Source organism: Trachypithecus francoisi, unplaced genomic scaffold, assembly GCF_009764315.1.
Source record: "Trachypithecus francoisi isolate TF-2019V2 unplaced genomic scaffold, Tfra_2.0 Lachesis_group0, whole genome shotgun sequence".
NCBI classification, from domain to species: Eukaryota; Metazoa; Chordata; class Mammalia; order Primates; family Cercopithecidae; genus Trachypithecus; species Trachypithecus francoisi.
In genome coordinates this window covers 100,860,547-100,871,749 of record NW_022681453.1, presented here as the reverse complement: position 1 = coordinate 100,871,749, position 11,203 = coordinate 100,860,547, and the positions used below count along the sequence as shown (strand labels likewise).

Here is an 11,203-nt window from a genome sequence, read left to right as displayed (position 1 = left end):
ACAAATGGAATGGAAAAATATATTTATAAACTATATATCTAATGAGGGATTAGGAGTATCTGAAATATAAAATAAACTCCTGGAATTCAATAGTAAAAATCCAAATAATCCAATGAAAGCAATGGGCAAAGGGCTTGAAAAGTCACTTCTTCAAATAAACATGAAAATGCCAACCATCAAAGAAATACAAACAAAAACCACCATGAGATTATTAACTGACACCTGCTTGGATGGCCATTATCAAATAATTAGAAAGTAACAAGTGCTGGTGATGATGTGGAGATACCAGAGACCTTGAACACTGCTAGTAGGAATGTAAAATAGAGTAGCCATTAAAGAGGATAAACCCATGAAACAACCAAAAGTGCTTATATCGAGCACTGATATTGCTGAGATGTTTCATTTTATACCATATAAACATATATTACTTATTCAATAAATTCTATAAATATAGTTTCATTATTGAGGTAAAGGTAAATTAAAAAGTAAGCGTTTTTGTTTTCCTATTTCCAAACTTTTTTTTCCATTTAGTCTAAATTTCACCTCATCAATGTTGATCAGTTTTATGAGTAGAAACTTCCTATTCATACATATTTCTAGTAGTTCTCTGAAAGTAATTTTTGACGTAAAAGCTCATCATAGTATATAGAATTGTTTCATAATGTTTTAGAAGGGTAGAAGTAAAAGTAAAACAGAATACCTTCTTACCATTCTGACTTATAGGTGAAATGAAACAGCTTTCAATTAAAAAATTTAAATTGTAGATTTAAATGAATTGTTTGGTATAAAGTGAGGCACTGAAAAACTAATGACAAGTAAATAAGGCTGTACTCAAGAAATAGAGGAGGAAAAGAGCCTAGACATGTGTGAACTTATTTCTTAATTTCCTTGCTGTTCTCATCAGAACACACTGGAAGACAACTACTCATAGTATCATTGCAGATTTCATAATGAAGGATGCTGAGTAGGCCCCTAGGCCCCTTTAACTGTAGCTGTATATGGTATAATTGGCTTAAAGGATGACTGGAGCTGTGCTAAAAAAAGTTTGTCTATTGATTCTACATAACTATTTTCTTAATGGTGGAAATACACTTCAGTAACAAGAGAAACATGATGCCATTTTTATTAAGAAAATTCATTAATCATCAATTAAAAAATAAAAGTATTAATTGATAAAGACAAAAAAGAAGGGTTTGCTGGTCAGTAGGGAATTATATGCAAATGAATTTTTACCGATTCCAGGTGTATGTTTTGGTACTGGACATGGCCGAAAATGACTAATTATAATAGTACAGATACACATTAATACTAAATGCTTTAAAATAAAAATGATTTCAAAAATCTACGTAGGCTCTTTCCTAAAAATACTTAAATGTCTCATGATGGAAAATCTAAAGTGCTTTTTTTAAATTAAGCAGCACATCAAATAACAAAACAATTTTTTAATTTTTTGTGAAAGATAAGATAGATCATTGTTATGTAATAGGATAACAATTGCTTTATACAGAAAGAAACATGTATATTGATGTTTCTTCTTCAGGCTTCAGATTTCAATGGAAATACACTGCTCCACCAATATCACCAGGAGGGCCTTTCAGAGATCACTCTTGCCAACCTGATGATGCAGTGGAAGGTGAAAAGTCATGTCGCAGAACATGGAATACCTTGACAGTGCCAAACTTCTAGATTCACAGCTGCCAGGCACTTTGGTGAAATTTCTTCTTAAATTCTAATAATAAAGCAAAAAAACAAAAAAGGCTTTTATAATCTATATCATGTTCTAACATGTTTTACAAATTTGCATGTCAGAGTTAAGACTTAATTTTGGTAAGTTAGTTGAAAAGCTCAAAAGTACTTGCATGATAAATTTTCACTGAAATAAATAATCACAATCCCCCACAAAGAAAACATAATTTTATATATTAGAATATTCAAAATACAATATATTAAAGAATCATCATGCAATTAGAAAGGCTAGACTAAATTAAGATATATTGCATTGCATTCTCATTCTAGATAAGCTAATAAAATTGCTCCAAATGATGTAGTATTCATGTCTTTGAATTGAATTGTTTCTGACAGGCTAAAGAAATTTGAAGAGGTGCAGTCTTATCTCTCTGAGTAACAAAAATGTCTCAGGTCCGTAAATTGAACATATATGTGTATGCTTTTTACATTAGTGAAGAGTTAACACACACAGGCAAATAGTCTCCAAAAACCCTGTTGCAGGAATTAATGATTTGTGAGAAAAATAAGTGTCTGGAGAATATAGTAATCTTCAGCTTTATGAAAAACGTACATTTTCTCCTTGAATTTTGCTATCAAAATTGACTGCTTTGATAATCCATAATTCAAAGCAGCAATAGTTTAAAGTCTGGGTTACATTTGAAGAGATTTCTATTCTAATGACAGAATTAATCTGGGGCAAAATTTTAAACTTACAGACCTTACAAGGCCTTGTAGTTTTCTTCATTTCAGTCAGGCTATTTTTAGTTGATCCAGTTTAAACATATTCTTGATACCTAAGGGCTAGGATGCATTCAGGGCAGGTTTAATGCACCGTTAAACCAGGACTGCCTTCTCTAATCAGAACTAGATATTCAAGCCTTGATGGTATTTTTATCCTATCCAATTTAAATTTTGTAAATTCCTTTTCCTCAGATCCCTGTTTTCCATTATCACAGGAACAGCTCCCTATTTGATAACAGTACTTTTCATCTTGCAGGTAGTACAATCTGTACCATACTTGAGTACTCATGTGCTTACATCTTGCCATTCAAGACAGCACAAGATTCTGTTTATAGAAGCCCCCATAAATGCTATTAGAAGTTAATTGAATCCAACATGTTAAAGAAACAGAGAAGCTTAATGTGTTTTTCTCAGTTTCTACATCTGTTTTGTCTAGGATAAAGAAAGACACTTGACCTGGACTTGGAGAAATTCTGAGACAGTTGTAGCAGGGGGAAGAAATAGCTGGCATATGGGAGGGAAAGAAAATATAAATAATTAAGGTCAGCAAATCACCTTTTTGTGACCCTTTATAATTCCACCTAGTCTTTTTTTCTTTTAAAATATTATTCTATCTGATATTTCTACCTACTTATCTGCAGTTTCTGATATGGAGGCTCTAGATTCTAGTTTACATCTATATGACAATCACTGTCCAAATAAAAGAAAATCCACAAAACTATTTGCACCAAGTAGCTGAGAGTTGAGAATGTTCAGATATTTATTGTAAAAATAATACCTTATGTACAAATAGTATCAAGTACTTGGTGAGTTACACATGTTACTGATAATGAGAATATTTAGAATATATTAGAAAATATTAATTTTATTATGTCATATTCTCTTAATGTGGATTATCAGTGCAGATAATCAGAAAGTTTATAGCTGAAGGTCTTAATGCAAGACAATGAAAACAAAGAAAGAAACAGAGAAGGTTTCTTGTATCTAAATTACTTTCAATCTTGAGTTGCAGCCAAGAATTTTGATATTGTAAACAATCACCTCCCCAGCTGTCTTGATATACCACTGCCATGCCCTTGCTATTCCTTTTCTCAGTGGTCCATGTGCTCACATGTAAATAATAGATAGGGTACATTAAGACATGGGGTAAATTGAACAGGTTTATTTGGCACTGAGCAAACATCTGCTGCATAAAATCAAAATTAATCGCCATGATGAGTTTCCTGCACTAACTTATTGTCATCCATTTAAAAATACCCATTGGTCTAAATAATGCTAATACAACCCACAGAGACACACACTTTCATTAGAACTTGAGCCCTCAACTCTCAGGGTCAGAACACCATGACACTGAACTCCAAAGCAATTGCATTTCTCATCAGTTTCTGATCTCTGGAAGAAAGGTAGGGCTAAATAAAAATAGCATCAGAATGAATGCACCAGTCTTCCCCAAAGTCTTTGCAGTGATTCTCTGGGAACCACTGATGTGAGTTCTGAGTTAGATCAAGCCCACCGTTTCGATGTCTAACTATTCTCCATCACACTGCATGTATTCTTGAATGATTGAACATTTCAGGCCATTAAAACAACAAACAGAACCAAGCCACATTTAAAAGGAAACATGAAGACTCATTGTAAAATTTTTAAGTATATTCAGAATGAAATTCAAGCTTTATAAAAAATGCAGAACATTTTAATTAGAGGCACAATAATTTTATTAAAGAAAATACAGCGTAAGCTTGAAAGAGTGTTTAGTGTGTAAAACCTTAAGGCATAAGAAATGTATACATCTCGCTGAACTTTAGACATTACAACTTCTGGCTCATGTATATACTAAATGTAATGAGTCAGACCACTAGGGGCTTGCCATTTGCTTTTCTACACATGGACAATATAACCCATATCCAAGACTGTTATCATATTTATGAAAATACGATATTCCCATAGGTGGTAACTTCTACATAATTTTTTGTAAAATTCTTATAAAATGGTGTCTTAACTCTCTGAAAATTCTGGATTATGAAGACATGCTTTTAGATTTTTATAATTGTTTTATAAAAATAAATTTTCAAATTTGTCTTCAAAAAATAACCACAAAAAAGAAAATAAACTTCAAATAAAAAGTGGATTATAAAAATAAAGATGAAATATAAAGAAACAATGGAAAAATACAGGTCCTATGTTCAATTTTTATGGAATATAATTCAGCAAGTCTATGCAGAGTACAGATTTCTTAAATTCAGAAATTATGTAAGAAATGATTTATAAGTCTTATGTGATTCCAATGTGTTGCCTACAAGATTATGCCTGTTACTTTTTTGCTTAACCGCTTATCAGCTAATTACATAATTTGCCTCCCTGCTTAGTAAATTAAAATCCCAATTCTCCTTCTTATAGTTCATTCACTCCAGATGAGTCAACATCTGTACAGAAAGGATAGCGACCATTCAGCAAAGATGCTGCTGTTTCCTAGAAAATGTCAGCAGGGCTTAACACAGAGAGGCTTAGAGGTGAAAACAAGCCAAAGTGTTTAAACAAATGTGCTGTAGGTAAAACACATTCTCTGTTAAATCAATAACTACGTTTTATATCCTTTTAAAAAGTTTATTTTAGCCATGCACATAATTTTACTCTCCTTCTCACCTGGAGAGTACTTTGACTTTGTATAGTATTTGTCATTTTTTTGAAAATTGTACTTTTAAGTTCTGGGACACATGTGCAGAATGTGCAGGTTTGTTACATAGCTATACACGTGCCATGGTGGTTTGCTGCACCCATCAACCCGTCATCTACATTAGGTATTTCTCCTAATGCTACCACTCCCCTAGCCTCCCACACCCCAAAGGGCCCCAATGTGTGATGTTCTCCTCCTTGTGCCCATGTGCTCTCATTGTTCAACTCCCACTTGTGAGTGAGAACATACGGTGTTTGGTTTTCTGTTCTTGTGTTGGTTTGCTGAGAATGATGGTTTCCGGCTTCATCCATGTCCCTGCAAAGGACATGAACTTATAATTTTTTATGGCTGAATAGTATTCCATGGTGTATATGTGCCAAATTTTCTTTATCCAGTCTATCACTGATGGGTTGGTTCCAATTCTTTGGTATTGTGAATAGCTCTGCAATAAACATATGTGTGCATGTGTCTTTATAGTAAAATGATTTATAATCCTTTGGGTATATACCCAGTAATGCGATTGCTGGAACAAATGGTATTTCCGGTTCTAGATGCTTGAGGAATCGCCACACTGTCTTCCACAATGGTTGAACTAATTTACACTCCCACCAACAGTGTAAAAGCCTTCCTATTTCTCCACATCCGAGCCAGCATCTGTTGTTTCCTGACATAGAATTTGTCATTTTAAAGGCTTCTGCTGTCTTGACAACTTGTGCCTTATAACATTTCTGTGAAGTAGGAAGGGCCAGTATTAATATCTTTAATTGACATATGAGAAAGCTGAGGATCCCAGGAAATATTAGTCAGTGATACACGTGTCAAGGCACCTCTTTTTAAAATTCCCATGCAATGTTATTTGCACACTATAATGCCACCTTAAATACTACAACTACATTTACATTTCTAAAACCCTGAGCCCTTTAATTACTCTGGCAACTACACTCTGATTTCTGGAACTGTGAAGTAGAAGAGGGGAGTGTGGATTTTAAGGTAAGAGTTTGGGAATGAAGGTCTAAGTGGGGCAGGACGGATTACAGAATGAAAAGGGGGGAGTACAGTCTTATTGTGGGAATACACAGCAAATGAGAGAGATGCAAAAGTAAACCCGGGCAATCAGTTTCTATTATTTACTCTCTTTTCTTCCGGCTGGATGCAAAACCCTGTCTGAGTAGCAAATTCTTTTTATTCTATTTTATTTTTCAGTCCTTCAGTCATCGGGTACCAAATCTTTCTCATTGTAAGACACTCAGCCCCTCTACTATCACATTTTCTTCCCCAAATTACTTAAAATCAACTTTTCCTTCTCACTTGTCTCCTCATACATGCCTTCCTGAGTGATAAAAGACTGCCCCAAGCTGCTTCAGGCTCCTTTGAAGGTTTTTTTTCTTTCTCTTTTCCTTTTTTTTTTCCTCATCATGAAGCATCCTCACATTCAAGTACCAATTTTTCCTCTATCAGAGAGCACTTTTTAGAGCGTTTTCAAGTAGGAAGCTGAGCAGCTCTGGCTTGTAGGATATTACGGTAGCTCTCCACCAGCAGAGAAGAGATGGAATTGCCCTACTGAGTTTTGGATGGCACACTAGAAAATGGTCTAATGTGATAATGATTTAGTGATAGCTCTAATTATAGCACATCTCAGTCCAGCAAATGTATATTGAACACAAAGCCCTTTAGCAGGAAGTTGCCGGTTTCTCCAATGGGAGAAATAAAATTGCATATCACTATGTTTGTTAGTAAAAGGTCATTGTTTTCCTGAATCATAAGTCTTTTCCGTTTCTCTGAATGTGAGTCTATGAAGAACTGCTAGCTCAAACTTGCTATTATTATGAGAAATTTCCAAAAGTGAAAAGTGGTGAACGGTAAGAAGTTCATAGCATTAGTGAGCATAGTGACTGACCTGCTCTTTAAACTTTAGTTACAAAATAAAGTAAACAGGAAGTCATTTTTGAATCTTTGAACAACATGGAATCAAGACTATTATCATTATTGTTATTATTGTTTTAGAATCATAGAGGTTTCAGAGCTAGTTTTAGGCTAAAATTAAAGAGGTTGTTTAATTCTAATTTCTCTATAATTTCAATTATCATATAAGTTTCTTTAAGGTGAGTATCTTTTCATTCTATTAAAAATATTATAAAGCATCCCTAAAAATGTCAGAGATTAGAAGAATGTTTCCCTAGTACACTAAATGTCAGAATCTGCATAATGGATCATTATGGAGATCTATAAGGTCACTTAAAATATTTCTGGATCTCCAAAATGAAATTTTACTTATTAAATGTGTTAATATTCCCCTCAAAACAGTCAGAATGTAGGTTTTATCAGATATGGAAGCAGAGAACAAAAGAATCACTGAGACAAATGTTGTCACACCCTGTTATAGTGCCATCCATGGAAAAAGAACTTTTAAACCGGCCGTCTTCCAGTGTCCTTTTGCCATCTGCAGTTGTCTCCTGTTGTGGAGTGGATGGGGCTGCCTGTCACAGGTTCATGCAATCAAATAATTACATTAATCTCTATGTTTAACATTTATCTGTAATGGGATATTTAATTAACATGAAGTGCCCATGTTCTCAGCTGATATTCAATAAACATCTTCTGCTTATTATTCTAGTTTTTATGAGAGTTACATTTCTACACTTATTAAAAGTATACCAGTCACTGGATTTAGGGGCCATACTAAATCAATATGACCTCAACATAATCATGCTTGCAAAAGATCCTATTTCCAAATAAGTTCACATTTTGTTGACCCAGGAGGATATGAATTTTGGGGGATACAATTTAACTCACTGTTTCCTCATTCCTAGATGTATTATTTCTAGAGCCATGATGCTTATCAGGGTTTAGAAGCTATTTGCTATAATTTATTTCAAAAACAGAGAGTATGTGGCATGTACAATATTATACGGGTCCTTCCTAAATAGTCAAGAGACACATAGGTTGGAATTTATGACAGGTCAAGCTGACATAAATGATGACTCTTAGTTACATAGCAGCTTTCTCCTTCTGAAAAAGTCCACCTTATCCTGAATTACTTTGGGGAGCACATTTAACTAATTTCACTATTTGCTGGGTGTCACCTAACTCAGAGAAATACAATTTGTTAGAAAGTCAACAATGCATAAATATTTGGAACAATAATGATAGAGAATAAACAATGGTCTAAAAGACACTATTTCCTGAAATGACAAGTTCAAATTTATTATAGAAACGTATCTCACAAATGTGGCTCTGAAGTACAATAAGATCAATTATCCAAAGTTCCAAAAATTAAAAGCAAACCAGTTACATTCGTTCAAGAGAAACAGTCTTTCATGCTGATGTGACAAAAATTTCTTTTTAAATTTTATTTTCAACATTTTTTTAAACTGACACAATTTTATCTATTGTGTAAAAAATGAAGTATATGTATTTCAGGGAATTTTTAAATCTAATTATATGCACTACCTCACATGGTTATATTTTTGTGGCAAGAATATTTAACATCCACTCTTAGCATTTTTCAAGGTTACAATCATATATGAGACCAAAAATATATTTTGTGATTGTGTATACATACTTTTCAACATTATACTTCAAGCATGGATGAAATGAGCTTTATTGCACTGTTTCTTAAAATAACCCAACATAATAAAGATCAAATAGCCTCTGCTTCGCAGACATTTAATAGTCGTATGACCTTGAGTCAGTTTCTAAACCTCTTTAAGGCTCATTTTTCGCTTCCGTAATTGGGTTTCATAGATTTGTGTTGATGATCTAATAAGGTGGTGCTGTAATAAATATAATATAGGGTTTGATTCTTGTGAAGTTATTATTAAATGGTAGTTATTACTTTCATTAAAGCAAAATATATATTAACTTAGAGTGTGCATTATCAGTGTCCAAAATTATCATTATCTGTCTGAGGGAGCATTTTTATGGACTTAGTCACTTGAAACCCAATTAATATACGGGATATTTCAGGATACATTGAAGAAGAGTGGTATTAAAAACTACTCTCAACAAGCCCTGATTAAATATGTGAACCCTTCAGCCACACAATTGGTAGACTTTTGCAGTAATAAAAAGATTGAATGTATCAGATGTCTTTTTATCTTTACCATACTGGAAGAATACAAGAGAATACTGGTACTATGAATTAATCTTTCAGAACTTAGTGAAAATCACAAATCCGTTAATGTATTATTTCTTTAAACAAGATACAAACAATCTTTTAGATAACATTTTTCATTTATTTGTCTTAGTTTCCAAAGACAAGTTTACCTTATTTTATATGGTAATTCCAAAATCTTCTGAGCTTCTTCCTTAAAAACAATTTGTCATGGTTGTTTCTATCATAATGACATTATGTAAATGTTGATTCTAACTAATTTTTGTAAGCTCTTGAATCGCCTTACTATACCATGTCCTAACCGCGATTGATAAAGAATAAAGAATCGGTTAAACTATGGTGGGATAGATGTCACTCAGAGTTGTAAATTAATGTACTCACATTTGTAATGATGGCAGCAAATTTCTTCTTTCAATGTTTTCATATGTCAAAAATGTTTATGTTGTATACTTTAACATAATTAAACATTTTTAAAAAGTAATTTTAATTACTTATCTTTAGTAAATGTGTTTGCAGTTTCAAAATATGATTTGGAGAGAAAATAACATGTAGCACTCCAAAAATTTGTCAAAAAGGGACCAGCTTATATATCTGTTAAATGTTGTTTTGAAAAGAATAAAAAATATAGAATATATATAATGTTGAAATTATTGGAAACATATTGAAATATTTCTTTGGACTTTCTAGAAATTCAACAGGATAGATTAAAAGCATACATTAGTGTGAAGGAAAGGAGTACATGTGGAATAACTGAAGCTAGAATAATGAAATATAGAAGTGCTTTCTATAACCTCAAATGACAAAGATGTTGCAAACAACATGAGAATTACTGAACCCATGTATTTACTCCATGCTTTGGGATGGAATGTGTGGGGTATTATGCAAAGCCATCTGTCATAAAAGTCAAAGTATCTTGCTCTGACTTCTGTATCTGCTTGCCAGCTGTGTGACCCTGAATGAGTCACGTATCCTATTTATAGTATCAGTTTTTTTCCTCCATAATTGCAAGGTTAAAACATATTAACAAGGTTGATATGAGGATTAAAATAATTACATCATACAAAATTGCCTTATAAAGATAAAACTCACAAAATATCATGTCAATATAAGGCACTCGTACTATAGCAAAATATAAAGAAAAACTTTGCAACTCTACTGAAGACTGGATAAAAGTTAATCCATTTTTCCACAATTTTGAAAATCATATTTTAATTTTTATATCTTAACAAGATTATTACCTGTAAAAAATCCAAACTAGAATTGTTTCCAATTAAATCTCTGAGATTTTTGTGTTTGTTTGTTAATGTTCTATTTGATTTCAGGGCTTCATTACAATTAAACATGGTAGCAGCACACATGGAATCATGCAATTATATATATAAATCACAATCTTTCCATATTGATTCTTAGATAAGCCACTTACATTACAGTCTTCTTCCTGCATTTGTAAGACAATATTTACATAATGTTGTATTCAGTAGGAAAATACTACAGGCAAGCTATGACCTACAACAGCGGTCCCCAACATTTTGGCACCAGGGACGAGTTTCGTGGAAGACAATTTTTCCAGGGTCACAGTGGGTGATGGTTTCTGTTGGATTCTCACAAAGAGCGCCAACCTAGATCCCTCACATGCACAGGTCACAATAGTGTTTGCCCTCCTATGAGAATCTAATGCCGCTGATCTGACAGGAAGCGGAACTCAGGTCATAATGCTCCCTCAGCTGCCGCTCACTTCTTGCTGTGCAACCCAGTTCTTAACAGACTGTGGACCAGTGACAGTCTGTGGCTTGGGTGGAGAGGGTGGGGGTGGAGAGTCTGTGGAGTACATGGTAAAATGACTGCTCATGAAAAACTAAGATATTCCTCTTGTGAGTTTCTTTGTACAAAATTTTACTCGAGTATCATTAAAAGCCATTACCTATAAAATAAAACGACGTATGCTC

General features: G+C 33.4%; 1 long non-coding RNA gene across 1 annotated transcript; it reads right to left on the bottom strand.

Annotated features, from left to right (window-relative positions):
• Positions 1 to 1,471: 1,471 nt before the first annotated feature.
• Positions 1,472 to 10,906, bottom strand: LOC117076862. Its single transcript, XR_004434500.1, has 3 exons — positions 10,681 to 10,906; positions 2,926 to 2,973; positions 1,472 to 1,729 (listed from the first exon to the last, which is right to left on the bottom strand). It is a non-coding gene; the product is annotated as an uncharacterized LOC117076862 (long non-coding RNA).
• Positions 10,907 to 11,203: the final 297 nt, after the last annotated feature.